A 27209-nucleotide genomic window follows, 5' to 3' on the forward strand; every position below is an offset into this window, starting at 1 on the left:
GATGTTTTACCGGATTGCAGATATTCACGGTACACTCTTGAAATGGTCGTACGGGAAAATCCTCACTTCATCGCTACCTCGGAGATGCTGCGTCCAAACGCTCGCGCGCCTACTGCAACACCACATTTAAACTAAATTAAATCTTGATAACCTGCCATTTCAGAGGCAGTAACCGATCTAACTGCGCCAGACACTTTTTGTGATACATAGGTGTTGCCAACGGCAGCACCGTATTCTGCCTGTTTACATATTTCTGTATGAATACGAATGCCTGTGCCAGTTTCTTCGGCGTTTCAGTGTAGATCCGACGCAGAACTACTGAGCCAAGCTATCTCAGTTTTTTGTCCTTTTTTTGTCATCAGTCTTCTGATTGGTTTGATTGACTCATGAATTACGCTCGTGAGCTAACCTTTTCATTCCAGAGTAGCACTTGCGACCTGCATCCTTAATTATTAGCTGGATGTATCCCAATCCCTGTCTTCTTCTACAGATTTATACCCTCTGTAGCACCGTCTAGTTTCATTTAAGTATTTTGCTGATGTCTTTAGGGATATTCTGCCATCCTGCCCCTTCTTTCTTTCAGATTCTTTCCATATATTATTTCCCTTGCCGATTCTGTGGGGAACGTCCTCATTACTTGCCTCAGGTCCACCTCCTTTCTACGTAGTTATTGTGGTCCTGAATTAATTTGGGTTATTCCGTATAAATCGGTGCAGATTGCTACCTGTGGTTTGAAATATGCACTCTGGCGTCAGTCGCAGCCTACAGTGATAGTAATGTAACGTTCCAGTCTAAATTCTGAAATTATTTTCGGAACCGCACGTATATTTTGAGCACAAGTAAATGCGCCTTAAATATACCTTAAAGTGATTTAACATCAATACGCTGGCAAAAAGTTATTTATTGTTAACGGAAATGTTACACTCTATTTCAATGAATGACAATGTAACTTAACATGCAACTAACACAGTGATAATATAGAGCATGGAATGATTTCTTTTCACAGCAAACTTATCTAATGTTACACAGAAAGAAAGAATAGTACAGAACTTGCGTATTTTTGTAATAATTACAAGCAATTTTCTTAACTTTACCTCCTCAAGAATTGATTTAATTTTAATCTTTCAATGTCCCTGCAGAAAATTGTCGTTTAGAATGAACCGTATGACAGTCATGTTACGTGGATTGCATACCTTCCGGCGAAATCTTTCTCCAGGCCCTCATACTTGGCGGGAGACGCTAATTTCAGTCATCTTTACGTTCTCACTGTGAGCTCAGAACTGAAAAGAGCGACATGGTGCGATCGACGGACGTATTAGGCACAGTGCCCAACGTATCTTTGCAAAGGTTCCTCAGATTTTCACTGTATTTTCCATTTCACGACCGATCGTTCCTTATTTTCCGAATAACACACGTACATAAGATGTAGGCGCAGTTGCGAATAAGAACAACTATTTGCTGCGTAAGGAAATAACGACAATGAATATTTGTGCCAGCGGCTTGTGGCAGCGACATTCAATTAAAATGTTCTCCTTGAACTGGAATTACGTAATACGTGTGCGGTTACGTGTTGTGATGTAGGAACGACGACTTACGGAAGCATGGGTGCAAGGGTAGCCAGAGCGTGTAAGGCGCCTCTCGCGCCCACCGGGAAATCCGGTTTCAACACGCCTACCAGCAGAAATTTTGATTATCGTCATTCCCTTTTACTACCAATGGTTGTTGGTAATCGCAAATGCGAATGAATTTTATACTACATATTTATTGTTGATTTCTAGATATTTATTTCGCACATAGTGACATCGGCGACAAACACATTTCTCTTCCAACGAGCTATCAGTTGATTGGTACAACTATTGCAGAATGTTTGACATTGTTACGGAGCGAGTACCTCATGTCTTTTTGCATCACTTCATGGCCATCAAGCTGAAGTCTCGAAGGTGTTCTTTAAGTTTTGGATACAGATGAAAATCGGTATGGCTAAGTCGGGAATGTACGGACGATGGTCTGTGACAGCGAATCCAGATTGTTGCAAACATGACGGAGCACCAGTGTGGTCTAGCATTACCACAGTGAAGGTGAGGGAGCTCCCTACGTCGACAAAATCTTCGAATTCGAAACTTGTTAGAGCACTTTGTTTCTCACGCACCGACATGATTACATTACTCACCACCGTGTTACACGCTGCAATTCGGAGCCCTCTAGCGTCAGGAGGTTGCAAATATGTGGGCATGAGGAGCGAATACGAAGAATGTTAATAACGTATGTTTAATTTATGAACATTTAAGAGATTTCATATAAAAATTCGGGGGAATTTCTTGTGAGCCTGCACCTTTAGCATCCTTAATTTTAGTTGCACTTGCATACTCACTTTCGACCAGAAGACGTACAAAAGATTGCGACACCATGCACAAAATTAGAGCGTCAGGCAGGTCTCCTGGTTGCGAACACTGTTCTGCTGATGGCTATTACCAAATGAGTAAATCTCAACACACTTATTTGAGAGGTATAATTCTGTTGTGTATGGCATTCTGAGATTACACAGCCAAATCTCAGCCTTAAACATCGACCTGAAATCATCACACAGTAATGGGAAGACAAACCATTCATATAGTACTTATATGACACTGTAACTCCAAGTAGTATCATAGACGTTTCCAATATCCAATAATATTCTGATCAAGTGATGCTTCTGGAATTAAGCCACTTATGCAGCTGCCCCAAGAAGTAATACATTGGCGGCCGCTGTGGCCGAGCGGTTCTAGGCGCTTCAGTCTGGAACCGTGGGACCGTTACGGTGGCAGGTTCGAATCCTGCCTCGCGGGTGGATGTGTGTGATGTCCTTATGTACGCTAGGTTTAAATAGTTCTGTGTTCGAGGGGACTGATAACAGACGTTAAGTCCCATAGTGCTCAGAGCCATTTGAACCAAATAATACATTAAGTACCTATGAATATCACAGCGAAGATGACAGACAAGTGTGCTGGTTCATGGGGTCTCTGCTAAGTTTGTTGACAATCCTTATTGTGTCTTCCCTACGCCACTGATAAGCGCTACACTGTTGTAACCAGTTAGGTTGGTGCGTTCTCTCCCACTTTTCAAGTGGTGAAGTAGAGTCTCATTCCTAAGACAGAATTTTGTTAAAAAGTGTCAGGCGCTAGTTCTTCGACTACATTTTCTAAGGTTAAAACATGCTGTACTTGGACGCTTTCTCTAACTGTGATCGTGCAGTGCGACACACAGATAGTGAATTCTCAAACTCTTGATGCTACACGAGCTAATGCCCAAACGTGACGTTTCATGTAATTCCCGTGTGTTTTGGAATCCGGACCTTGTTTGGAATTACACGTAAACTGTCTGAAGCATTTGGTCACTGTGTGATGAGATCAGCATTGTCGGATGATTATTTAGCTTCTCCCAGTGCACTTCCTGACAAATAGCGATTTGCGGGTGGATGACTGGACATAGTGCAATGGGCAGAATATTTTGTCAAGCGATTTCACTGGTATCATCAGGTGAGCTGATGAAGTGACAGCTTGGGGGCCGGAGCGACAGTTTCATCAATCCTCCTACACCTCCCCTCAACCTCGAAGTGTCCTGTTTGACAATAGCAGTGATAGCATTAGATTTCCCTTTGATCTACCTAATGTACTTCAATGCCTTTGCTGATGATCTCAACGAGTAATAGATTGTAAAAATTCTTGTCATTAGTGCTTTTCGGTCTCTTTGATAATGTGTCTATAGCGCGATATTTGAGTGCAGTGGGGTTGAGACTGGGGATGGTGCAAACTTAGGATCAGTCTCATAAAGAAATTATTAATCTGTGATGTGACGGGGGCTTTATTGCTGTCAAATAATTGTGGAACTTCATTGTCGATGACCATAAGCTCTTTATTTTTGTGTTCAGTGCTACCGTTTTCGAGCATTAGATCATTATCAAGTTGAAGCAAAGCGTAACCGGCTCGTTACTACGACATTTGAAGGGAACAACTGCGATGTAGGTAGAAAAACGTAGCTTCCATTGCAATAAGTGACTCGGAGAGACACACGTATGTAAGGGAAGCATACAAGACGGCCATACATTTCAAATGTATAACCGTAGTATGTGCATCTTCTACATGTTAATCAATACAGCAACAGACCAGATGCAAGAACATTTAACAATACAGCAAGCAACTTCTTGGAACAAGAAAAACAAATAAGTTTCAGTTTTCAATGAAATATTAAAGGCCGAAAGCTAGTTTCTAACCTTAATGAACAACAACTTAACTTTGTCAGTTAGTTGCGTTTACTACTTGCGACGGGCACAATAAGAAATAGTTACAAACAAGGCGTGTCAACCGATGTTTAGGTGTCCCTTCTCGAAGTCAGAAGTGTATACTGTCGAACTAAACCCTCTCAATGATCCAATCGTGGACGGTTAACATAAGCAAGGTAGCTCCATGCAAGCAAGTACATTTACAACTATGATACAAAAGTTTATTAGTCGAGATAGAAGAGTGAGAACTCGTGTTAATTACACAGAAGGGTAGACCAAATTTGAACTCCAATATGAATATTAAATTTTTCTTAGCAAAACCTTGTAGCTGGCTACTACACTTGGAACTGACGCGACATTAAGCAGTCTCCGGAATACCTGGAACTTACTACCTTGAAACGTCAATAACACTAACAAGCTTGAGACCAGATAGTTAGGGAAAGGTAGGATTCGGTGTGGACGGGGCTGTAGTCAGTTACCGTTGGTTGCTCAGTTTTTTTTAAAGTCACCTACACCTTATTTGGAAACATTGCAGATAAAGTGGACAATAAGGAACAATTACCAAATTTGACTGTTATGACATAATGTGTAATTCAAAAAATTCTTAAGTAAGTTGCACTAACGTCTGAAGACCTAATTGACCAGAAATTCTAATTATTTGTCGGCTGAAGGCTCCTATAGTAATAACTCAAAAAAAAGTTGGACATCTGAAGACTTGGATAGCAAATTTTTGAGAAACAATTAAACTTCTTCGAGAGATGTTTAAAGAACAATCATTAACATTTCGGTGTTAGGATATTTTGTCTAATTAACATTTCTTAAGGCAAGTTACACGTATGGGTAAAGGCCTTATTAACAAGAAATTCAAACTTTTGTCGGCTGAAGGCCCAATCTGTAATAATTCAAAATAATTTATTTTTTAAAAGAGAACAATCATCACAGTCTGACCAAATCAAGTCAGAAGTAGGCCTTAGACAGTGCTCCTAGGATCGACCTGGGAAAGTCGCTCAACTTCGTAAACGATGCGACAGGCAGCTAAAAGTTGTGTTCACTTTCCCAGATAGTAACTCAAACTAGTGACAGTTTAAACGCAGACCAACCGTCCTTCAAAATCCACCTAACGTCTGGTAACCAACACAACCCAGGCCAGGCGGAACTAGCGCACAGCACTGCGTCTTCAGAATCCGGTGTTTAGAACGTCCAGAAGCAGAAGGAACCACTACGACCAAAGTAGTCCAAAAGAAACAAAATATCCGAACAACAATCAAGGAGGCTGTCGAACTACACGGCTCACCGGACCGCAGGGGCAAGGCGAGGACAGCTACACTCCCGCGAAAATACGCTAACCTCCAGTGCAGGTAACTGGGGCGTTAGCGGCCACTAATCCGGAAAATACCGCTGGTTGAACTTCACTAATAATAACACAAGGAATTCAATGATTAGTAATAATAAATGGAGGATGGCTAGTTAATTTCGCCAACTCCAAACACACTACTCGTTGCTCTTCGTCTCAGCAACCCACCGAGAAGATACGCGCGAACAAACTGCGTGAGCTCAAGATAGTAAAGGTTTCACTACTGGGTTAATGTTCACACAACTGAAACGCCCAGGGTCCGGTGGACGACGAGGCTGTGGCCCCCGCAGCTATTGCCCCTGAGTACCGCCAGTGGTCTCGGCATGTCCCCGTGCTGCCAGACCTCACTGCTGCTCCCGACCAAGCTTATAAACACGATAATATGCAGTTAATCTAGACAGCACTAGAAATTTGCATAAATCTTAAAATTTTAGCTGTGTCACTAATTTGTATCACCAACAGATGCAATGCTATGCAGTACGTTACACTCTAAATTCCAGAACTTAAAATAGCTTACAGTTTTCCACAGTTGAAGCAGTGAGTCCACAAATGACAGGTCATATACACCCAGTGGAACAATCTTCCCGTATCGTAATCATATTTTAAACTTATCAGTTCACACGGACAGTACTAGAACGCATCAAGATTTACATTAATTTTTAGTACAAATAAATGCAAGAATTTAAAAGAAATTGATCATATGCTGACTTTAACAATGTCGTTATACACATTGTCAGAGCCAAAGCTGATGATGGGAGACATTTAACAAGCCAGCTCTCAGCCATTTTGGGGATGTGAACAATAAAAATGCAGAAGGAAAAAAAAAATAGAAATCTTGCACGCACAGTCTAGAACAGTGATACCTCCTCTTCCAAGAGATCGTCTTCGTTTTCGCAAATATGGCTTTAATGGAGAAACGAACGGTACCAAAAACCAATTCTGTCTGCAAGCCAACGTGCAAATAAAATACCATACGAATATCAGGATAGTGACTACTGCTGTTGCTAGAATGCAGCCAGCCCGCACAGCCTTCGAAGTTTCCAGCGGCGTCCAGCTCTCCCAACAGCGCACGCTTCCTCCGAAACGTCTTGCCAAGCTCGGTGCTCTCGCTTGAGTGCTGCTACGCCAACTCACCCTCGTCTGGTTCACCTCTCGGCCCCTGAACAGCGGACCGAAGATAGCAAACAGCGATGGATCGACTCTAAATGAGACATCACATCCTTGTTTACAGTTTTCTATAAGGCTTTCTAATCTGGGAAGCAGGTGTGTCGTTAGATCTAGTGGGAAGCGAAATACAGATTAGAAAGGCCTTCTATCAGCGGAACCTTCCTAGTCTTCCTATGTAACACTTAAACACTATTGCTCCTAACTCTTGACCTCTGCTTCACATCAAGGGGGGAATAATGAGCCAAAAACTGATGCAGAAAACGACAAATGTGCATGTAAACACGAATACCCATTTGAATATAAAGCTTTTGGTTGGAAACCACTAACAGTGCTATTTGAGGAAACAGCGTTATTAACTATTTCTGCTTGCTCTTTTCTTATTGTAACAAACGCTCTGTATTTTGCATGCTGCCACTGTCTCAATGTGTGAGCATGTTTTATTTCTGTCTATAATACTTCCTTTTAAGTTTTAATCTTATTATTGGTTTCTTCACTTTCTTTTGTTTTTAACAAGTTTGTTTTCGTGGCCGTCCTCCGCAACAAGCACAGAAATATTTGTTTTGTAAATAAAATCTCCTTTTTCTGCTGCCGCTGAATTTATTTATCCCAGACGCGATACAGTTTCGTTATTTTTAGATTATTGAACAGTCCAACTCGCATTTTTTAAGTAAAAAGTAATTACTTACGACTTGCTCATATGCGTTTCCTCTCATGTGGTCTGGAGGCCACACTACCACTTTATTACTGACATATAAGCAAAACTTTGCGTTCTGACCTTCTTCACGACTGTTCACCACATTTCCCCTCCTTTTTTGTGGTGTACTATTGTACACCTTCCTCACAGTCTACACCATATTTCTCCTTCTTTTGTTGTGGTTTTGCGGTTTTATTTGCAGTACTAGTGTTCCTATTGCTTTCCCCAGCCTCGCTTCAGTCTTTTTGAAATTGCATTTAGTTTCTCTGAAATTATCATTTATACTTCCCATTTTTGCCAAAAATTATGTTATTGCTTTAGTGATTAATTACACTGATCGATTTTAGCTTTATACCATAACATTGCACTTTTCACCATTCCATTATCAAAGTGTCAGCTGATGCAGTGTCATTATTAAACATATGTAACCATTTAGGAGGTTCATTGGAAATGACGAGCTCTGGCTCTACTTCTTCACACATCATCACCAAAGTTTACCTTTACAACGTGCTCGTTTACGATATACGAGGGTGTGCTAAAAAGTAAAGCCTCCAAATTTTTTATGAAACGTTTCTAAATCTTTTTAAACAAAACAAACATTATGAATAATCTGCATCTTCACTCTTGAATTCTACGTACATATTTCTCAATATAGTCACCGTAACGACGAACGCATTTCTCCCAACGAGAGACCAGTTTGCTGATACCGTCAGTGTAGGATACTGGACTTTACTGACGGAGGCAAAACCTCACCTCTTCTTGAACTTGTGAGGGTACTGGTGTGTAGGTTCTGTAAGTGGTTGTTCTTTGGAGGGCGACAATGCCCAGTGGCGCAGGTAGTCGCAAGCAGAGCCAGTTGTAGAGAGCCTGTGGAAGGTGTAGGGTGCGTGAGCCGAAGGCGGTTGCGTAGCGAAGGATTAATCTCTATGTTTAATAGTATTGGCACACAGTTTGAATAATAGTGTGTTTATGTTAGTGCAGTGTGATAAAGTAAATAAATGACATTTTACCAGTTCTTAATGCATCTCCATCAGTTAGTGCCACACCAATGCATTTAACAATGAACGAAGTCTCGATATACACGGTCAACTACAACAGGAGGATTGTAACATATTAATCATTAATTAACCGGTATAATCTCCAAGGAGAAGGGAGCTTATAAAATGTTTCACTGGTCTCAAAGTGAGGTCCTCGACGATGCTCCTTAAGTTTCTCACACACCGTCGCAGTTACGTTACACACCGCCATGTTACGTGCTACAACTCGTTGCTCTTCAGAGGCAGAGTTTAGAAATCGTAGACATGAAGAATAAAGATGTAGCATGTTAACGACGGTTGTTTTATTCAAAAATCTTTAAGAGCGTTCACATAAAAAAAATCAGAGTAGTTACTTTTCATCACGCCCTCGCACGTACATGTATATGTTCATGGGAATATATTTCATACTGTCTGAGCGTATGCTTCGAATGAGTAGACACAGCGGTATTCGATCTTCCTCAGGAAAAGAGTGTAGGCTGAGGGGGGTGTTTGTGATCCAACAAGCCATTTCGAAATGAAGGTCGATAATGTCGGCTCGGTGTCCCTTGCGGCGCGGGACACGCCGGCCGCCTCCCACGGGGTGCGTTGTGCGGCGAAGCACCGCTGCGAGGTGTGGTGCGAGGACATCAGTCCGCGGGCGGGGGGCGGCGTCGCAACTGCGTGCCTCCCCTGCGCCCCCGGCCTTCCCCAGGGGAACAGCTCCCACTGCTCGCCGCCGATGTCGGCAATCTGCCAGAGGCCAGCAAACGCCGCAGCGCTCTGCTGCGTCATCACATGGCGAAGGTGGCGTTTACCGCTCTGTGCGAGGACCGGTCCGTCACTGTTAATGCGGTGGTTACCCTCCTCAAAACGCCAGCAGATAACTGTGAAGTAATAGCTGATTTCCATAATAATCGTATATAACTGAATAAACCGCTTCCACTGGATAATTTTCATCCTGTACCGCCACTGTACTCGGAATATTTGCACTGAAGATAACCTCTGTTACGTATCATGAAATTACACCAAGCCTAACAATAAATTAGAAAACAAAACTAATTAGGAATACTTTATAATACAGAACACAACATGTTTTGTCTTTCATTTCACGTATTTCGTCACGTAGTCCCTATATAACTTAAAGGTGTTGTACTTTCCGAAGCATTCACCCGGACCACGTCCTGCTTTTCTGGAAGATGTGTTGCAGAAGTGAACAGTTTTCCTTCTATCACCTTTTACCTTCCGTATACAGTACAGTCCACACTCATATACCTTTCATTTGAGTAAATGAAGTGTGGCATTCTTGATAGTCTCTTCTCGTGATCGAAAGTAGATGGTCTTCCCCCCTTTCTGCCTTTGTATTCCATACATTTGTAATCAGAGCTTACAGAAGTGCCACTCTGTATCTCTTAAGGCCCAACTTGGGTTTCTGGTTGGAAATAGAATCGATGTTGCACAAGACGGAGCTGCTGACTAGTGTTGCCTCGAAGAGCTCGAAAACCATCTTACGCCACCACTTGTTTGATTTCCTGATTAAGATGTAGGATGCATAATACTAGTCATCACTTCTACATTCTACTTGTAGACTCTGCGTGTTTGTCTCTATCGGTGTCTGTATTTTTATCTTGACTGTCATTGTTTTGTGAACTATAATAATTATTGAAGCCGCTCGTATCACTAACACCTTTACCCGGTATCTTCAGTATTACTTTAGGATCGTCACACCAACAGCTGGTACCCCTTTTCAGCTTGAAAGTATATGTACAACATCCAGTGGTACACCGATCATGCATATTTTAAAGCACTAACCGATGTATTATCCCAACAATTAGGAGGTTATTACATGAACTGATATAATCTCTAGATAGCCCTGCCTTGTAAAGTTTGCTCTCATACAATCACTCTCCCCACCCTCTCACTCCCTCTCACTTTCTCTTTCCCTTCCTCTCCCTCTGCCTCCACCCTTTCATATCTATCGGTGAATCCCAATCAAAATTATTATTTGTGTATAATTTTATCACTGTAGCCAAAATCATTATTGTACTTAAAGTTACACCTGATTGTAGGAACGAGTATGGAATTTGAACTATTTTAACTTGTCAAAATCGGATTTATGTAAGACATGAAGTATTTATTCCATATTGGGCACCTCAAAACAAATCTTTCAAAATTTATTCTGTAATAATGTTATGACGATGTATATTCTTTGTACGTTGTGATAATGTTTTCTCTTCTGCTATACGATCCTTGCACCAGTAGCTTCCAGAAGCCATATTTCTTTACAAGAAATAACAGTATACAAGTGAGGTGTTTTGACAATGAAAGGACCCTGTGGCCACTGGATGTACTCTACTTTGCTTATTTTATATTTACCGTTAAACATAGGTTTAATTTTTTGTCAAAAAAAGAAACCCAAATACATGTTTGGAAATAGTGTTTTGTTTTTCCGCTCCACGGCACCACAAGTTCCTCTAACAAATCGTAACACAACACAGACACAAAATGTCATACTAACAAACGTATATCCACCTGATGACGGAGATTTAAACCTTCGAAACGCCTCGTGGAGATAAATAAATAGTGATTCGCAACAGTAAACTTGTTGTTTCATTTAGTGTCAGTAACAGTCAAGATAAAGCCTTACCTACAATTTTCGCATTTAAGGTTACACCAGTACTCAAGAATGGAAGTAGGAGCAATCGGCCACTTATAAGTCCATACCACCGACGTCTATGCATGATTTCGGATGATATAAAGTTAATGGGTTACCTCGAAGCAAACGAACTAAGCACACATGAAGGTCCTTCATGTGCAACACACGTACCGTTTCATTCGCCTGCAAAAATGGATATTATCGATGGGTGATCTGAAATTGGTTCCACGTATCTACATTTTTCAGAACGATTTTGATACTTTTCCTCAATCAAGTTGTGTGCTTTGTTGTGAGACGGCATTTGTGACATCCTGTCAGAAAGTCACGATCATAGTAATTGACGGGAAGTGATCGAGAAGAACAGAAGTGACATCAAATGTTCGTGAGGGAGTGTTTTAGGCCGATGGTTCCTAATTTGCATTAACTGTTTAGGACAGAATCTCACTATCTACCTGACATTGTTTGGAGATTATGTTGCATTTGCCGTTCAGTAAGCCATCCGCAGATAAAAACCTTCTGAAAATAATTTACACTAAATAGCAGTGTGATGCAAAAGACGCCATCTGACAGGAAATAATGAAAAGTACGAAGTTATCTACAAGAGAACTAACAGAAATATCTTAACTTTCGGTTACACGACCAACCACGCCAGTTTTTAGGCTTCAGATCCTCCAAATACTGTGCCACGGAACTATTTTCACTTTGCCCGCTAGGCTGGCTCCATCTCCCATACTTTGCCGCTGCAGGTGTGGGTTGTCTACCTGATTCGGGTAACGTTAATCTGGGCGCGCGCTGTGCACTGTGGACTGCGAACGGGTGCATCAGGACAGCGATGGTTGCTCGGCTTCTGAGACGCGAGTTGAGGACAGTCTTGTTAATATCAGGCCGTTTGCCCGCAAGGACCCATTGTGGGCATGCGTGTTTGAACAGTCTTGAGGCACAGCATTCTGCGGATTACGGATTTGCTGATTGTGAGAATAATTTCCATGTAGGTCAGGCACACCAAATTATATTGCGACCACGACGTGCACATAATTGATAGTGACAAGGAACATTCAATTCTGGACAGATATTGCAATTGCGAACGACTTCAACTGAAACAACCACGTACAAAATTTTGTGGGGATGGCAAAAGAAGACTGTTTTATTGGCAGAACGCTTAGAAGATGCAAAAAAATCTACTAAAGACACTACATACACTACCTTTGTCCTATTCTTCAGCAGTACTGCTGGGCTTTAAACCAGGCTCAATACATCGTATTGACAAAATACGACAATCATCAAAGAAGGCAGTTCGTTTTCTATTATCGCAAAAGAGTGGCGAGAGTATCACGGGTACGATACGCGAATTAGGTTGGAAATCATTAAAGCAAATGTGTTAGTCATTGCAGGGATAAGTTTTAACAAACTTACAGTCACCGCTTCTCTCCTCCGAATGCAAAAAGTTTAGTTGACGCCTACCTACATGGTCATAATCGAAAATTGTTTAAAATAAGAGATATCAAAGCCCCACGGAAAGATTTATGTTTTAGTTTCCCGCTCGCGCTGTTTGAGAGTGGGACGTCAGAGGTATTGTCTCAGGTGTAATACCCCAATTAAAGAAACCGTAATAAACAATCCTCTGTTGTAAAAGAAGTAGGAAAATTAGTCATCCTGACAGTGAAGGCAGCTGCTGACGACAAAATTTACACTAGTGATAATTTAATCAACAGAAATGTCATGTGAATAATAACACTTATCATGGAATAGAGACTGAATGAATGGATATGATAGGATACGCAACAAAAACATCCAAGAAAAATTTGCAAAGTAGTTAATAACTAGGTTTAAAGCTCAGATGGTAAACTGGCAAAAGATAACATTTACAATATAAGCGAGTTGTAGCCGCATCGACACTCTCTATTACTATTGCGACGGTAGTATGCATGTAAACGCTACTAATTGTTTTAAGACAATCGGAACTTTGAAAGTTTTGCGATATAGACTGAAGTATTATTCAGAAGTCATACCGAAGCACAGTCATCTTTACCGTTAGCAAGATAACGCGATACCGAGAGACGCAACGAAATGAAGTCGTGTGAGATTTGTGATGGGACTTAGCCTTCGTGATACTGAATAAGCACGAACATTGAAGAACATTGAAAAAGAAAGATCGCCAACAGAAAACCAATTATTATTCTCGAGTAGGCAACAGACAAACGCAAACACTAAGAACGTACATTTGCGCCAAGTTGTCAGAAGTTGTCGTCTACGACAGGATTACTGATGCAAACTGAAGCGATTCACTGAGTGAGAAATCGGTGTGCGTGCTCATCGTAGGGACAATTAATTACAAGGAACTATAAAATTGGATTTAAACTTTAATTCTTGGTGCCGCCTATATATAGACATTATCATGTGTATTAGTGAAAATGTATTGACTATTAGAATATTATGAAGTGAAAAGTGAGTTCATGGTTATTTAACAGTGAACATTCATCAATTTGTCCCAAGATTACGTAGCATTCTGAACATTACTTATGTATATGTTATCTCTGGAATTACGTCGTGTAGTTATTGAACACGGGACGCAGCGTTGTCTTGAAGACAGAAGAACAATTTATCTGCTTAACATCGTCGCAATTCCATAAAGTGGCCACGACTTGGGTGATGGGTTGAAGATTCCAGACTTTATATTATTAATATTCTACATCCTTTCCCTAACCGTCAACAATAAAAAGAATAACTACAGTTAGCTAGTTCACGCTAGCTGAAAAGTCTGTTGTGGACTCACAACACGCGAGGAGTTTGTGTTTTCTTACTAGTTACAAGGTGGCGTTGTCGTAAGCGACGGACGCCGTTCCACGTCATACCTCCTGGAACAACTATCATTAATGAGTCGTGTCAACTCTAAGGAGACGCCGACGCCACACGAGGTAGTTCGATGAATCTTCTGCCAGGCCTTTACTTGTGAATTATCGCATAGCCATGCAGAGCTGGATATGATGTAGAATATTCTGCAAGGCAAGCTACAGTGTGTCGGTCGACGAATGCGTATCTGTCGGGAATCTAATCAACAGCTACTTGTATGCTTCGCAAGCACCCTCACGAATTGTAGAGGATGGCACTATATTTGACTTCCGTTCTTGTGTTCTTTACGAATGACCCGTGAGGAAGCATCCTTACGAACTGTACTATATATTTGACTCTACTACTATATTTGACTTCCATTCTTGTGCTCTTTGCGGGTGTCCCGTGAGAAAAATGATGGCCAATAAAGTTCCGTACGACATCTAATTCCTCTGATTCTGTCACGGCGTCCTTTCACGACACGCATATGAAAGGAAATATGATGTTGTCCAGAATTTTTTGAAATTAAACCCCTCGAAACTACCATAGTAAATCTCTCCACTATACACAATGCCATCCCCGTAGCATCTACTAATCGAGTTTGTTGAGCATCTTTGTGAAACTCCCTCGCTGAGTCAGCGGTAACGGGGCAAACAAAATACGTCGCTCTTTGTTGGACCTTACCTATCTTCTTCATCAGTCCCGTTTAAGAAGGGTATGGCAATGAGCTGACTGATGACTGTTACTCAAGAAGACCTCTAACGCTGCTTAGTAAGCCACTTCTTTCGTGTACCTATTATATTTCCTTAAGATTCTCCCAATTCATCGAAATTCGACATTAGATTTTCCTGTTATTTGTTTTATGTGGTCGTTCCACTTTTGGTAGCCCCGAATGGGCACTAGCAGCTACTCCACGGAAGTTAGTACTCTCAGTGATATATCGCCTATAACATAATCGAACACTAGTTGATCTCCCCTCCTGTTTATGTGCAGTACAGTACTTAACTTACGGTCAAAGTCAGTTACCAGTCCCTGCATGAATCTTAAATCCTTTGGAAGACTTCTTGCAATTTGCTACCTCTTCTTATAGACAATAACATAGTGCGTGAATAGACTCAATGACTAATACCGGTCCTACAAGTCCGCCTTGTTAGATTCCCGTAATTGTCTTCACATTTATCTGCTTTGGTCACGCAATACCGACGTGTTGGCTCCAGTCTGCCTCTATCTAATCAAAAATCTGGTTCGATATTTGATAAGCTCCTGTTTTATTAGCTAAACGACAGTGTATAACTGTATCGATTGCCATCTGGAAGTCAAGAAATACGGCACAAACCATAGTGCCTATCCCTGTGGCGTCCGGGACCGTACGAACGAACACAGCGAATTGATTTTCGGATATTTTCTGTTTCATGGAATCCATTTCGATTTTTATACAGGAGATATCTGTACTACAAGAACGTTATAATGTGTGAGTAGAACATGTGTCCCAAAAATCTGCAGCAGACGTATGTCGACAATATAGGCATATAACTCAGTACGTCTGTTCGTCAGTCTCTGTTAAAACAGGACTGACCTTCGCTTTTTTTCCTATTGTTAGCCTTCGTGTCTCCTGTGATGGACGATAAACTACTGCAAGATGGGGAGCAAAAAATAATATCTGTAGCACCACGCAGGTATCTTAGGTACGACATGCATCAGATAGTCCATGACAGATCCAAAATTGTTTCAGTGATATGCTGATTTTCACCTTTGGCAGTGGTTTTTGCGTCACAGTGCCGAGTGCCACCGTGGCTTTGATTTTAAATAGTGGGTCTCCTGATAATTATTTGGGTACACAAGTTCGAAGCTCCGAGGAAAGCGCAGGAACACCATTTCCTAAACGATCATGCATACAAAGCTCTTTTGACGCCAACCATGACGTCGTGGACAGATTAACCTTTCATATGCAAAATAAGCTACGTATCACGTAGCTTCTTTAGTGAATAAAGCCATAAATTTTCATCTCTGTAACAATTAATGGCAGAGTGTCAAACAGTGTTGATGACTAAAATAGTCTTGCTGCAAATTCATCATACGTTCCTAGAGGCAAAGTCCCATAGTGGGCAATTGAATTGTTCTAATAGGAAATGAATTTTCTTTTCTTTAGTCATTCTAATCCATTTTCACCTATTTTCCGGAATTTTTTTTCCCTTTCACAAAGTGACCAGTATCAAGAACTTCTGTGTACAACCGAGAGAACACTAGCCCTAACCTGACTGGGAGGTAAATCTTCTTCGTCGTCCTTGCTGAAAAGACAGTGGCAGCTTTCAGTCACTGATAAAATGGCTGTTTTGTTTCTGAATATAGATGCTGGAAGTACCTATCGTCCAAATAAACAATAAGGGCAGATAATTATTGGTACAATTTGTAAAACCGTTTAAATTTTGCTGAAAAATTTTCTTTCTTATCTCAATGGATCATCAGTTACCAGAATGACACCGAATATGCTCACACTTGTCCTACATTTAACTCTTCATTTGTAAAATATCTTGTTATTTTGATGTTACTATGCAACCAGTTAGTTTATATCCTTATTCCGATCTTTCCAGGAATCTCTATGGATCATCTGCATAAAAGAATAGACATGTTTTAGTTAGGTTACGCAGCATTTCCTCACTTTTGAAAACTCTTGTGGAAAAATCTGAAGAAAAGGTCACACTAAATCTATGTATAAATTCAGAGACGCTTAATGAGTTTCAGTTGGCGCTAAAACAGCAAAACGGTATGGTTAAGGGTACTGAAATATACGCCTTACACGGAACTATTTAATTTACAGCGGACTGTAATTCCTGGATATGTGTTCTGAAACCAAATTACTAGTAGCAGCACACATTGGGGTCAATGAACGTCCATACACACAAAATGTAGTAAATGAATTGTGGGGATTGTAGAGATTTCTTACATACATGGAAAATGAGGAACATACCACAAAACAGTGACTTAAATTACAGTTGGCGTTTAAAAATCGCTGTGCTTAGTTCACCAAGCTCCGATCTGCATCAACAACAAACTATTCATATAGTTACGTGGAACAGTCTCATCTGACATATGCTTCTCGATCATTTAATAGTTATAAGTCTCTGTACTAAGACATTTTAAGTTTTTTGTGAAATTCTAGATTTCTCGGGTTTTACTTGATAAAATAACGCAATCCTACTCAAACATATGGAGTTATTTAATACTATGTTGACATTATTGGCGGCGGCAGTTTCCTGTTTAACTCTGAAACTCAAATGGACAGCGGTACTTGCACTACTGTCATCCAGTGACTGTGACGACTACGATGGCATAAGTTAGTGATGTATGTAAGGTAGTACTGCATAGCAGAATACACACTGTACTATTTGTTCACAGCCCCCACCCAATTCCCTCTCTTACTCACCCCTTTACTGTTGAGAAACTTATCACGACATGTTGGGTCAAAGTTCACTTACCGGTTCTTTGATTTATTGGGATTTATACTAGCGAGCTGTCGCTTTACACTCATATAAATGGGTCGTCTACCGCCTTTTTAATCCCTAATTTATCCCTTATTTAATACTATGTTGACATTATTGGCGGCGGCAGTTTCCTGTTTAACTCTGAAACTCAAATGGACAGCGGTACTTCCACTACTGTCATCCAGTGACTGTGACGACTACGATGGCATAAGTTAGTGATGTATGTAAGGTAGTACTGCATAGCAGAATACACACTGTACTATTTGTTCACAGCCTCCACCCAATTCCCTCTCTTACTCACCCCTTTACTGTTGAGAAACTTATCACGACATGTTGGGTCAAAGTTCACTTACCGGTTCTTTGATTTATTGGGATTTATACTAGCGAGCTGTCGCTTTACACTCATATAAATGGGTCGTCTACCGCCTTTTTAATCCCTAATAACACGGCCAGGTATCTTACAATACCTTTTATCAGTCAAGTACTTAATACACACATTAAATTTGGCAATTATTCATATATCTTAATAAAATCTGTTTAAATATAATGAATGAGAGTTCAGCGGAAACAAAATAACAAAAAGTTTAGTGAACATAATGGTGAAATTAAGCTGAATGCCCATAACACAAAAAATAAACGATAGCATAACATAAAATTGTAACATGCGTGTAGATTTACAGAGCAAGGTTAAGGACTTCAGACCGTAGCTAAGTGCAGCTACATTTGCGTGAAAAGTGAATAAGAGTTCTCATATTCCTCAGTTAAATCAGCTACCATGAAGGAAAAATCAAAATCAGTGTCCCGACTACGCCTTATTACATTTCATCAGTGATGCAGCTTCACTCTCCGCTTAACTTCATCATGAAGTGGACTAGCGCTCCTGCGAAGTCTTGCAGTCACGAAGACATTCAATGACCGAAAGCAGCGTTGTTCCCAAGTACTGCTCGATGTCCTATTACCCGTAAAATTTTACAGTATAGAAATTGTGAGATTGGATTGCTGGCGAGATAGTAAATTGAACTACTACTGTAAGCTACCCAGGCCCAACATCAACCGTTCACCGGTCCTGACTACACAAAGCATACTCCAGCAAAAGATGCACAGACCGCAAAAGAATACGAATCATACTTGCTTTTCATGTTTAAAACCTGGAATATAAGACTACTCTAGTCTAGAGGTCAAGATCAAGACATCTTACAAAAGTACGTTAAAAATAACCAGTGAAAGTACATTTTCTTTCTTAAAATGAAACAAATGAGCTCCACCAGTCGCTGGTCAACGCACTGAAATTAGCGCCTCTCGACAGTGATCAGTGCCTGACCTCATGAAACATTCAGGTAAAGATAATAAGCTAAATATTAATGAGTGCAACGGTACGACATCAACATACAAAACTTCTAAAATAGGAAACAATAAGTTAATGTATCCATATGCACAAGTGTATCCTATGAAAACAGCCCAGTATTCTGTTCATTTTCATATAGATCTTTGATTTTGTGTAGAACACACGTAATTTTAATTATAGTAATTGTAATTAGTGGCCTGTCTCAGTAAAACTGTATAATACTTGATATGGTACAGAAATATCTTACACACGTAAACATAAATCTGTAAAATTATAGGGTAATACATATCAACGTACCGGAATTTGAGACTGTGAAGTAAATTTATTTATTTTCAATGTAATGTAAAATATCAATCATAATCGTTATTACTTCGGATTATGTTAAACTCCAGACGAAAAATCTTGATGTGTGTTCACTGTATAGTTCCCCACCAGTTGGACATAACATGGTTGGCGACTGCGTCATCTTTGGTTTCCATTATTGTACTTTAATGAAAATCGAAGCCATCTGAAAACCAAAGGTCCCACAATATCGTGCAACTGCTGCGTTGATCCCGAGTCGTCAACGCTTACACTTTGGTACCTTCACTTACTACATTGGTCCATTGGTCTCAGCTCTAATACTCTAGATATCCTCACTAATACTGACATGACTGCACAAGACGAAACAGGAAGCCGCCTTCTAAAAGTAATGAATAACTAAACTACCGGTCCTCCCAATGGCGCCTCACTCGCCCTAACCCTTTGACGACAAACCAGGGATAAACGGTCGTAGCTACGTTTACATACCGTCTACTCCTCAATGACATAAGCTATAGGTTTTGCACTCAGTTATTGATTAGCTTGGGTGTAGGTTGATTCTTTGTTTGCTTGTTGTGTACTTTTAGAAATAGTCACGCAGTTGAATAGTTATCGGTCAGATAGACAGTGATTTAGCTGTTTACAGACTCACGAATAAATAAGTCTCGCAGTGGTCTTTGTGCAACAGTTCACAGCGAATGGAACATGAGTTCTAGGAGAGAGTGTTGTAACTTAGTACAATTTTCGGATTTTCGTGTCTCGTCGGCGCTATGATAGAAGTTTAATACATTTTCATCTCCCTTTGTGAATGATGACACTCACTTTTAAAGTATTGCAGCTTTTTTCTGAAATTACAAAAATTGCTCTTCAAAATTAAATTTTTTTTCAAAATGTGAAATCTTGTCCAAGGTACCACATGGTCATGTATATAGGAATAAATCCTCTGCTGAAATTTAAAGGCGTTGCAGAGGAAAAATCATTTTCACTGCTGTATTTAATAATATATGTGTCAGGATGGTCACACTGTAGACATCAATATGCAGTTAGCAAAATCATATGAAGTACAAGCATCATAAAAACAAGTTAAACAGGTTTTTGAATGGAAGATACTGGAAACTAGCACAAATTTCTGTTTTCTAGATAGTAAGAACTGTTAAGAGATAAAAAGAAACTTAGAGCATGTGCACGTATCACACGTTACACGGTAAACGTCCTTATATATCAAGATAAAGATGCTGCACGACCGACGTAGAATGGCCTAATTGTCATCTTATATAAAGAGTTCTAAAACGATGCACATTTACTAAGCCTAAACCTCTGTACCTGAAGAATTAACAGAAATGACGATTTAGCTTTAATACATTATACAGGACTTGTATTTGTAGAGTACTAAATATTTGTATTTCCTTATATGCGGTCTGGCCATAAATCTGTCTGACCGTATAATGGGAAAAAAATTATTGTGTCTCGATCTTTTAACGCCTCTACTAACTCAGTGTCATTCATTGAACTGTGATACCGTGAACGAAATTAGATCAAATACGTGCGGACAGATCAGTTTCAATTTACTTACATACATGTGTTCCTTATTATTGTTAACTTTCTGGAAGAGTGTATGCCATACCAGGATTATAACAAAGATTGGCACTTTCTTTATCGAGAGAGCTACCCATGCGTGGCTCATGACTTGCCTTCAAAACTTCACTTCTCGCGGCACCTCGCTCCTACCTTGAAAGCTACACAAAAGTTCTCCTACAGAAGTTACGGAAGTAGCACTTCTGTTAGAAAGGAAACTGTGAATATATGGTTTAGCTATGTCGTGTTCCGGTAGAAGTTTTGTATGTAGTGCACTCTCCACCGCTGAATGAGTTTCTTTCTGGGACGCCTACTATTCTGCGAAACCTCTCGGAGCGTGAGAGATTGACCAGTACGAGGAGTCAACAGTTAACCCTTAAAAGAGCATACTATTGCGAATTAATGATTGCTCAAAGCCATATAAAAATTAGTATGAGCGAGAAACAAATGATCACTGGTGCTATGACCGTGTTTGTCTTTATAGGAACGACATTTCGAGTTTTGAAAAGGAAATCCTTTAGAACCAACAACTCAAATCACCAATTGACCGGGTGCTCATGTTAATTCTTTCAGTAGGCCAAAGTCTGTTAAGAAACTGTCTAACAGAAATTCTTCTAGCCTCATGTGTTAAGCTGTAAATTTATGTCCATAGTATGGTTGATGATTTCAAAATACAAAAATTCGTCTTTTCATTTCATGACTGGAAGGCGCAGAACCACGGTTGATCTCAGAATGAAAGTCCAGAAATATGATGTAGCCGAAGAAACCATATTCAGTGAAATACTTATTAACAATATATGTACATCAATTCATAATGTTAACTTCTGGGCTCCATTAGTTATTCATCTCCAGCAACCAATTCGATAATATTTATCAAGCCCTCCCGAACATTGTTAACTATTATGTATGTGGCACAGAAACACTGCTTCTAGAGTTGGGGGAGTGTCAGATGAATTCGAAATAACTAACTACTGCCTACAGTCTTGTGTGAGTATATGCAGAGAATGGGAAATACTCGACATACTAAAGAAACCACAATGTGTGCGATGGTAGGGCGAATAGAAGGTTACAGACTTAATATCACTTTTTGGGAAGTGAGACTGGCTTCATTCTACCTTATTTGGAAGATGAATGAAAATTTACTTTCAGTATTTCATCTTCGCGAGGGGTCACTTATAAGGTGTAATTAGCATATGATTAGTATATTATTAGGCCGAATTATTAAATGTCTCACACTTGAAACCTTTTCTTAGTGACGTGGACAGATCTCTGTAATTACTATTTGTTCTGAGAACACCAACTTTCAAGCTACGATATGTGGTTTAACCAGAAGGAACTTGCCACTGAATTGAGTATATCAGCGACACAGTGACAGGAAACCCCTGAATTTCACTGTAAACTTCCAACAGTGTGGTGACACGTTTTTAATTTCAGAGCGCTGCGAGCTGCGGAAGCCTCCACAAATCGAGCATATGCCCACCTGATGGGAGACATTGCGGGGGTGCGGAAATGAATTACGGAGCACGTCCTAATTGAAGATAACGTCATACCATTTTGACTGTGACATGTGCTCTGAGTTATTGACGCTGTATACCGCAGACAATATCAGGAACAAAAATAACCAAAGGCCCGCTGTATGATGTGTAGCATCAAATCAGAGGATATTAAACATATATTTTTCCCGGAAAGGACAGACGAATAATAACGCTGACAGGTGTTTATTATCTCTTATACAAGATGAATTACTGATGCTTAAATTTAGCTGCGATATCGAATGCGCTAAGGAAAATCTGTGAAGGCAAACGAAAAATTATGAGCAGGAAAGAGCAAATATGATTCGAGAAACAATACATATACAGATTTATTATAATTAAACTTTCAAAAAGCTGTAGAAATAACACCACTGGTCAGATTGAAGCCAAGCTGCAACGAAATATTGTCGGAGGAGGGGCAAAACGTATGGAGAAGAAAGAAACTAGTGTGACAATTGGTCAATAGATGGTGCTGTATGAGTCAAAATATGTAAATAAAAACACCTGTCATGCGCACGACACATTGAACTTGGTAGAAACACACGTGGTACACAGCCTTTCTTCCTTTGGCGTCTGCGACGTTCGCCATGACTGCCTAGGCTTGTAAAGCTGTGTAACAAGAAAGATGACTGTGCGCACGTCGCTCTGTAGAAGTTCCGGACACTGAAGGGTTTGAAACAATGTCTTCTTCCGGTGAATGTCGTGGGTCTGGAGAAAATGATTCGGAAATTCGAAAAGGCGGGTTCTTTTGGTGGCAACCTGGGACATGTTGGAAATTAATTGATTCGACGTTAGTGAAAGCAGTGGCCACAGCAATGCAGGAGGTGAGTTGTAGCGTGCAAACGTGTAGTGCACGGAGAAATGTCCGAACACTGGACATACCCGTGAGCAAGGTGCGTAAAACACTACGAAACATCCTTCCTTGCGATCCATTCAAAATTACCAATGTGCACGAGTTGCTTCCAGTTGACCTGCCAGCAAGACAGACCTTTGCTTTAGAATTTCTTGCTCACATGGAAGTGGACAGTGATTGACCGTGGAAGATTTTATTGACAGAAGGAGCCCACTTCCATGTGACAGGATATGTCAATATACAGATCTGTCGAATATGGGCAACGGAAAATCCACACGCAAATCAACCAGTACCACTTCATCCTGGAAAGGTCACTGTATAATGCAGGTTTACGGCATCATTTATCATAGGGCCATATTTTTTCGAAGAGACAGGTGTTTCCGGTTCTCTTACCTGTACCATCAGTGGTGAGGGATATGAGTGTCTCTTGCGCAAACACGACATTTCAGCTCTCCAACAGCGTTGATGTTCGGATAGGATCATTTTTATGCAAGATGGAGGACCTCCATACATTCCAAACCCAGTTAAGCAGCTGTTGAAGCGCCATTTCGGAAATGCTAGAATTATCAGCCGTCTATTGACCGAGACGTTAGGGAAATGTTTTCTCGGTGTTAGTTGTGTCTGTGGTCAAACCGAAAAACGCTTTTCAACGGGGGTTCCTAAGCTCTGAGCGTGAATCTTGGCCAACAGACAAATTCTTTATCGATTATGTGGAGCCCTTACCACGAACCAAAAGAGACCATCGATATGTATTACTTATTATTGACAGGTTTTCGAGGTTTACCTGGCTTCTTCCGAGTCATATTTTGACTGCTGCCACCACCATTGCTCATTTACCTTACGTATTTAGTGTTTTGGACCTCCTAAGCAAATCGTTGGTGATAGTGCGCCGGCCTTTCTTTCGGCTCCCTTCAAGGCCTTCTGTTTCCAAAGCGGTGTTAAGCATGCAACTACCACTCTGTCTTATCTGCAAGGGCCCTTTGCGGAAAGGGTCAATCGTAACCTTAAATCTGCACTGATTATCTTTCATCAGAAGTCTCCCAGTAAGTGGGATTCCAGTCTGCCATTGCTCAGCCTTGCCTTTAGTATCGCCAGCCATGTTGCTCTGAGGGCTACTCTAGTTTACTTGATCTTTGCTTATCCTGTTAATTCCCCCCTTTCAAACTTATGGGGGATTTAAGATTTAATTCCTGCAGAGATCAGGCCTCAGGTCGTCAAAGAATACTGGAATCGTGCGAGGCGCAATATTCTCAGGGCCCACAGCAGAGAAGCTTGTTGTTATAACCGTAATCGACGAGCCTTCACGGGAGGTCAAGTGTATGTACATAATTTTCCCGGGTGGGAGGTGCGTGTTGGCAACCTTGATAAGTTTACTCCCCGTTTCATGGGTCCGTGTACGATTATGCGGATTTTAGGCATAGTTAATCTTCTGGTTAAGGACAACCGTACCGGTAAGCAATACCGGGTCCACCTATATCAAATTAAGTTTGGTTAGGTCGCTAGTTGAGTTTGTCCCCGGTTTTGTTCTAGAGAGGGGGAGATTGAGCCGTGCTGCACCAAAGCGGGCTGTTTGTAGGTTTCCGCCGTGTCTTGGAGGCCAGACGGTATCGTTTAGTTGGCATGGTTGCTGTTGTTTGCATTCTTCTCGTGTTGACTGGCGCCACTCGGTTTCGCAAGCGTGTCCTGTCCGCTAGTGGTAGCAGCGGTGATTATCGGTATGTAGTAACTGTTGCATTGTCTTTGGAGCGACGTCGTTGTTTTTCCGGGTCGTGTGAGTGTGCGAGTTCGGTTGGAGACTCAGGAGGAGCCAGGTCCGCGCATCGTCAGAACACGCCGAGACTGCTGACGGCACGCATGGCCTGCTGGATTAAAGATCTGTGGTCACAAGGGTGCACGACCTCTTCGTAAACCGGATCCAGCAAGCTTTAAGATGAGTGATTTTAAATAAAAGTAGAGAAACCTCCACCATTGTGACATATCGCGATTCTCCATTGACTTAGGTTCGTGTTGCTGCTCGTAGTGTCACCGAGACGAAGATCAGTGGGTGTAGTACTTGGGGAAGGCGGTCCTGATTAGCTTTCCTCGACTTATTGTTACTATTTACTGCGTTCAGCTTGTTACGATTTGTTAAGATCAACCAGAAATAATTTTCCTGTCCTGGTGGCAGTTAACTCTCCAGTTACCTGCCCTGGGGGTAACACATGTGGTACAATACGCCACTGTTTCCTGCTCATGAACCCCGACATCAATATGGAATATGAATACCATGCAAACGTACACAGGCCACACACCGGGTTGGCATACTGTGGATCAGGTGGTCGAGCAGCTGCTGGGGTATAGCCTCCCATTCTGGCACCACTGCCAGTCGGAGTTCCTAAAGTGTCGTAGGTGTCTGAAGACGTGCAGTAATACGTCGACCGAGAGCATACCAGACGTGATCGATGGGGTTTAGGCCTGGAGAATAGGCAGGCCACTCCATTCGGCTGATATCTTCTATTTTAAGGTACTCCTCCACGATGGCAGCTCGGTGGGGCCGTGTGTTATCATCCCTCAGGAGGAAGGCTGGACCCACTGAACTCCCGAAAAGGTGGTGCAAAATTACTTTCCGGTACACCTGACCTGTTAGAGTTCCTCTGTCAAAGACATGCAGGGGTGTACGTGCACCAATCATAGTCCCACCCCACACCATCAAACCACGACGTCCATACAGGTCTCTTTCAAGGACATTATGGGTTTGTATCTGATTCCTGGTTCACGCCAGATGAAAATCCGGTGACAATCACTGTTCACACTATACCTGGACCCGTCCGTGAACATAACCTGGGACCACTGATCCAATGACCATGTACTGTGTTCTTGACACCAGGCTTTAAGAGCTCTCCTGTAACCAGCAGTCAGTGGAATGCACCTTACAGGTCTCCGGGCTAATACACCATGTCTGTTCAGTCGTCTGTGGGCTGTGTGTCTAGAGACAACTGCTCCAGTGGCTGCGGTAAAATCCCAAGCAAGGCTGCCTGCAGTACTCAATGGCCGTGTGCGGGAACTGATGGTGAGGTATCTGTCTTCTTGTGGTGTTGTACACTGTGGACGGCCCGTACTGTAGCGCCTGGACACGTTTCCTGTCTGCTGAATCGTTGCCATAATCTTGAGCTCATTCTTTGTGGCACACGGAGGGCCCGTGCTACGACCTGCTGTGTTTGGCCAGCCTCCAGAAGCCCTAGTATTCTACCCCTCATAACGTAATCAATATTGACCAGCCTCAAGAAGTTCTAGTATTCTACCCCTCATAACGTCACCAACATGTGTTCTTTGAGACATTTTTAACACATAGTCTCAATTAGCACATCTGAAAACGTCTGCACATTTACTCGCTGCACAGTACTCTGACGTGCACCAACACACCCCAGTGTATGTGGACTGCTGCCAGGGCCACAGTGCGACGACCGCAGGTCAAATGCACCGCATGGTCATACCCCGATGTGACGTAAGCCCTCAAACCGCCCACCAGAGCAGTTTCACCATGTATCACCATTAGCCTTAATTTATGAGCATGAGTGTAATTATGGACGCCTTCTGGAATAAATCTAGCAGTCTAGTATTAAGGATTGTGTTACAAAGTTTACCATCATCTTATTGCACCCGTTTGGTAATCAGTTGCTTGTTATTTCAATTAACCTTTGCTATTGTATTTGATGTTGTAGAGCAAATTTGTAAACTTTTTTATTATTGCCGTTCATGGCGTGTGATGCCTTCAGCTGTGTTTGTGATCATATGCCTAAAAACTGTAATTTATTATTTGCATTTTAGTAGTAAGCCTTAAAACTTCATTTACTGCCATTCCTGGCGTCTGATGCCTTCTGCTGTGTTTGTGGCGGCTTACTTTCAATATTTCAATACCTGTAAGTTGTAAATGGCAGCGAAGTTTTAAACAATTCTTAATGTATTGGCATTATGGGTGTGTAAGGGCTTCAGCCGAGATTGTGGTCACTTGCCTTAAAATTCTAATTTGGTATTTGTATTTACGCAGTAAGGCTTTAAAACCTTATTTACTGCCATTACTGGCGTCTGATGCCCTCTCCTGTGTTTGTGGCTGCTTGCCTTTAATATTTCAATACCTAATTTGTAAGCTGCAGCGAGTTTTAAACAATTCT

The sequence above is a fragment of the Schistocerca gregaria genome, chromosome 3 (genome assembly GCF_023897955.1).
Source record: "Schistocerca gregaria isolate iqSchGreg1 chromosome 3, iqSchGreg1.2, whole genome shotgun sequence".
In the NCBI taxonomy this organism is placed as follows: domain Eukaryota; kingdom Metazoa; phylum Arthropoda; class Insecta; order Orthoptera; family Acrididae; genus Schistocerca; species Schistocerca gregaria.